This window comes from Numida meleagris, chromosome 5 (assembly GCF_002078875.1).
Source record: "Numida meleagris isolate 19003 breed g44 Domestic line chromosome 5, NumMel1.0, whole genome shotgun sequence".
Taxonomy (NCBI): Eukaryota; Metazoa; Chordata; class Aves; order Galliformes; family Numididae; genus Numida; species Numida meleagris.
This window is the reverse complement of record NC_034413.1, coordinates 46,223,653-46,229,684: the sequence shown is the minus strand read 5'-3', so window position 1 is coordinate 46,229,684 and position 6,032 is coordinate 46,223,653.

Here is a 6,032-nt window from a genome sequence, read left to right as displayed (position 1 = left end):
TGCTGCAATGTCTTAAATACACACAGATTTCTTAGGTGTCCAGTTCATGCAGTAAAGGAGATATGGTTTGTGCAACAGAATGTATTTAAAACATTCTCCTCTTTCCCATGAATCATGCTTATTAAAGTCAGCGGGAAAAGATTAACAATAATTTTGCTTCAGGTTTTGTTACTGCATGGATTGTTCAGTGTGAAAATAGTAAAATCCTCCTTTTTAGGCTAAACAGGTGTATTTAGCTGACTTGCCAGTGCAGCTAACAGGGGATGATGTGAGCTGCTCCCCCACCCCCCTTTTTTTTTTTCTTACCACTTTCACAGTCTGCCTGCAGACTTGGGGAGGCATGTGTTTCTAAACTTTATTCACACTTCGAACATTTTCTAAGTGCAGTAGCTGGAAAATTTCTTCTGAACCTAAAAGCTTGAGTATGGCTTTACTTTATACAGCCTTTGAGTGTATCTTATTAACAGATGGAACCAAGATACTTGCTCTGGTGTTTAATTCACTAAAGACATTTCAGGGATATACCCAATCTGTAGCAAGTTCTCAACCCCATGTGAAGTGAAAGTAGATTATTTACTAGGTAAACTAAATTGCTCATGGATGGGAGGATCCTCAGTGAATTGAAGGCTGTTTAAAGAAGATAAAGCAATTACAGGACTGAAAAGTAATTATGTAGCTAGGACTTGAAGACAGTAGAGTCAGCTGCATAGAGTAACCATTTGACCAGACTCTCATATATAAAGGCAGCATGTTTTATTCCTGGTCTGCAAGGCTGTCTGAAAAGCAGATCCACACAAATATTTCCTTCAGTATGAGGTACAAAATATCAAACTTGAGTATCTATGCTGCTAATCTCAAAGACAAAGATACTGCCTGTTATGATTCCTGTTCTTTTTTTTTAATACATTCTATTAGACATTTTTTTTATTCATAAATCTTGTTACAAAATAATAAAATGCAATGATAAAGCTGGCTTTTCTGTTAGTTTTTTTTTCCTTAGAATAAGCATTGACTATTCACCCCTTCAGTTCTCCAGGTCATTTGAAAAATATTCACACACAAAAGGGTAATAAGCTCTGATCACTGGTTTGTATCATATAACTAATAAAAAACCATCATGAGAAGAGTCTACAAATATGTTAAACAGCAAACTTCACTGGCCCAAGGATGATATTAACCATTTTGTGTTGAGTGATCTCTCTAAAATGAGAGTAAGAAATGGGAGGGCAGAAGATGTGTGCTACAAGGGTCAAGAAGGCTCTGATGCGAACAGAAAATAAACTAGTACCATCTGAATAAAAATGAAACAGAATTTGTCAAGTTACGCAGAATGAGAACGGTGAGGATCTGGAAAAAACACAAGCAGCTGAATTTGCAGACCTTGATGACCTGTATTTCTCTCCTGTTTGGATTTACTTTTGTCTGAAAACACATTTGATCCCTTCCTCCAGTCTTAGGTGGGATGGAAACTCAACCACTCATTCTTGAGAAACTTCCCAGAACTCTCTTTAAAACATCTACCTTGCTCTCAAACTGGTTCAAAAGTGACTAGGAAAGAGGGACTGGCACTACATTACCATAGTTCAATTTTTGTTAAAGAAATCAGAAACTAAATAAATTTCATATTGGAGTTAAGGAATGGCAGTCTGTTTCTTAGGTATTGCAACTGTTTCTGTGTATGCAAGAGGTTGAATAATGCTCTGTATGCAGAAGAAAAAAGACATAGCTCTTAATTTCTAAAAAGAAAACTGAAATAGCCAGAGCTGATACTAAGGCTTCCCTCTTATGCTTATTTTGCACCCATGTGGTTGGTGACCACTGCAATGGGAATGATTTTATGCTGCCAGTTGTAAATGGTGAATTATTCCTTTTCCACACAAATCTCAGAGCACATTACCTGGCATAAGTGAGGTATCAGCTTAACTTCCTTTTTGCTGGCACTAAAATATCTGAATTCAAGAATTGCAGGTGCACTGTGGAACTCAAAAAAGGTAGAATATTTACTCCTAGGCCAGATGTACTGTAATTCGTTTTCTCAGAACAAAAGCAGAGCCGGTAAAAATTAGAAATGCAATATGATGGTTATCTGTTGTTCTCTACAGGCATGCTTTTAAGAATTGATTTTACTGAAAACAAAATCTCTTTCCAGTACTTTGCTAGTAACCGTGGATGTTTTAGTAGTTCTGCACTGTTCTTTTATGTGATACAAATGTAGCAGATTGCTACTTTTAAGATCTGTCCTTCTAGTATTAGCAGTTTTTGTTCTCTCTTTCATTATTTCTGAATAATCATAGAATCTCCCGAGTTGGAAGGGACCCACAAAGATCAATGAGTTCAACTCCTGGATCCACAGGAGACCACCCAAAGCCCAAACACTACATCTGAGAGCACTGTCCAAATGCTCCTTGAGCTCCAGCAGCTCGGGGCCGTGCCCACTGCCCTGGGCAACCTGTTCCATGCCCGCCGTCCTCCGCTAAAGAGCTCTTACCTAACGCCCACCTGCCCCTCCCCTGACATGCCCTTTCCTCGGGTCCTGTTGCTGTCTCCAGAGATCAGAGCCTGCCCCTCGGGGCACAATCCAACACTTACTCTTGTTAAACTTCATGCGGTTGGTGATTGCCCAGCTCCCTAAATTGCCAAGATCTCTCTGCTAGGTCTCTCTACCCTCGAGGCAGTCGACAGCTCCTCACAATTTAGTATCGCCTGCAGGCTTACTCAATACACCATCAAGTCCCATATCCAGATCACTGATGAAAACATTGAAGAGAACTCGCCATAACATGGAGCCCTGTGGAACCCCACTGGTGACTGGCTGCCAGCCTGATGTAACCGCATTTCCTATAATCCTTGGTAGATTAGGCTGAAAGTATGAATGTGGTGGCTACTGTAAGTAACAGCCCAGGAACAACAAGAAGGATAAGCTGTCTTTGGGTCTGCAGCAGAGGCCTTTGAGTCCACAAACATTCAGTGAACTTCCCTTTTCATCCTATTTCCTCTCCCTGAAATTGTTCTCATGCTATACTCCAGTAACATTGTTGCCATGGCACCCATCAAAAACCTAGATATGCTCTTGCTTTAATGTAGCAAGATGCAAATTTTGATAACAGGAGAATTCCTTTTCGATTTTCACTGCTATAGGTATAGGATTCTATCTATGCCTCCAGACAGAGGGAATTTACTAAAAACTCTTTGTCATGTCTGAATATGTTCCATGGCTTTCTCTTATCAGTTCAATCCACAAAGGGTTCTTGCTAAATTTTCTGTTTGCCTGTTTGATTTTCATGGTACAGATTTCTCTACACATGTCATCTGCACTCAGTCACCCTTTTTAAAGGTGGGGAAGTGTGTGGGGTAAGAGGGAGTGGCACATCATCTGGTTTAAGTTAAATTTAATGCATCACAGCAATATACACCAGCTGAGGTTCTGGCTCTGCATCTTCAAAAGAAAAATTTGAACTGTTATGCAAGCACAGTTTTCTTCTGCAACAGAAAACAGCTGGTGAATGTAAGTCTGACTGTATGAAGCCTAATGTAAATGGTGATAATTGTCACTGAAGTCTTGATTTGTACTGATACAGCTTGTTGTAGAACATATTACATGTCTGTACGTTCAGACACAGAACAGCTAGGCAGGGAGAAGTGACCAAGCACAGAGCTCACATTTGTGATCATGTCAGTCATGTCTTAAGTGACTATTTAATCTTTTCTTAATACACATCTGAAATACCAATACTTGGTTTCTTGCACAATATTTGTGCTGGCTTGGCAGTTAGGCATCAGCTTTAGTGGTACAACAGACTATTTCTTGACAAAGGAAATTCTCTGGGAAGTACAAAAGCAACCAAAGCCCCTTGTACACTGTTGTGTATGAGTAAGAAGAAGGTAAAGACTGCTAATGCAATTGTCTCTGTTGTCTTAGAACATGCTCTGTTTTGCATATGAGTGATTTGTTCAAGGGACACATCAGCTGGTAAAGCAGTCTTCAGTCTGGGTCACTTTTGTACAAATGTTTGGAAGATTATGGAGATCTGAAATGTTAAGCTGGCAAAAAATATGCATGTATACGTGTGTTTGGAGGCTCGACGTGTACATGTCGTCCACGATGAAGAAACAACAACATGATGAATGCTTCTCTGATGTCAGCAAGAAGACTTCATTCTCAGTAGAGTCAGTACTTCCCCTAAAAGGTAGTACTGAGCTGGATGAGGGTTGGCTAGATTTCTGCTCATGCAGAGTAAAAGAATATTCCAAACTTGACATTGCTGCTGCTGGGTTTGATATTCATTTGCTTAACCTAAAAACTCAGCATTTGAAGAGAGAGAAAAGAGCGGAACAACAATAAAAGGTATCCAAACCACTCTGTCTGAAAAGAGCATAAAATCATCTGACACTAAGGTATAGACAGATATGGGCAAACCTGGGTTCAGGTCCCTGCTTGCCCCAACTTATCTGCCCGCTCATGGGCAAATTGCTTATGCAGTTCTCCTGGCACACCCAGCATCCAGGCACTTGCATCTGTGTGCATTAACACAAAGGAATACTCTGTTTGACATCAGAGGTGCAATCACAGTCCAGCCCAGCATCTGTGCTCTCCACCTGTGTAATGGGAATGTCTTGATGTTGAGGTGTTCTGATTTGACTGCTCTCCCAAGCAGAGCCGGTTGATGTTTTCAAATCTGCTTCTTGTGCAAACGGTAGTGACAGTTCAGATATGAGTGTGGAGGTTTTGGCTACTTACAAAAAAAAAAACAAAAAACAGCTCCCTTCACTGAAGAGACCCAACACCTGTGGCAAGACCTATTCATCGCAAATCAGCCAAGTCAATAGCCTTACTGCATAGCCCTCTCACAACAAGCACTTCAAAGTTACACCAATCAGTCTTTTCTTCGGACAGTACCAGCAGCAACCACTTATTACAAAACCAAACACCAAAATGCACGTTTCTACTGCATGTCATACTCATAGACGCGTAACACACTCCAAACTTGGCTCATAAATTCTTCAAGGTTCTTTTGCAAAAATACACTGAAAATTCTACCGAATATAAGCTGTCTAGACTAGACTTATCTAGCTCAGGCAAGATCTGCTTCAGGATCTTTTGCCAGGTACTGCTGGTTTCATTCATCATTACTGGGATACTTCAGGGACATCATCATCCTTTTTACCAAACCTTGATGCAGGTTGATGGGTCTGTAGTACTCTTCACCTTACATAGACACACATATAACAGTGTGCGTGCTAGCAATACCGTTTTGTTTGGTGGTGTTGGTAATAAACAGAAAACACAGTATGGGTACCACTGTTATTGGAACTGAGGCCAAAGGTTAATGTGGAAATGTGTCATAGCCGCAAACGCTAACTATCTAACTTAAAGCAAATATAGTATATATTGTCTGGGTGTAAGAAATTGTATCCAAGGCTATTTGCACTTAATAATTTACGGCATGTTTAAATAGTTCATACAGTATTTTAGGGCTTGTAATAGAACTCATTAAAAACAATGTTGGTAATTCTAGAACGCAGTGCAGTAAGCTCATTTTTTATCCATTAAGCAGTAATAGAGGCTTATGTGTCGTCTTCTGCAGTTCTGCTAGTAGTAATAGAGTAATATTGGTTTATTTACTTACAATAGTAATTACTGTGTTTAAAATATGAGTAAGATAGATTTATAATATTAGAGGACATCATTAAAAAGTTCTTATCAAAATAAACCACACTTTGTTTTGATAACAAGATTTTTACAAGAAGTTTTGCATCTTTACAGAATGTAGGATTCTTGCCTAATTCTTGCTCACTCAGAAACTCATTACAGGACGAAACACTTCTGAAAATCGTTTTGCTCTAAAGCAATACATTTGAGATCATAAGATCTAATCACATCACCAGGAGATATTCTTACTAGCAAAAGTTTCCAGGACTGGAGAAAATGAGTGTGAAAATATAGCTGGCCTTTATAACAACAAATTCAGATGCATAAAAAACTGCCAGTAAACTGAATATTTCCTTTTTTCCAACTAAAAGGACAGTACTTT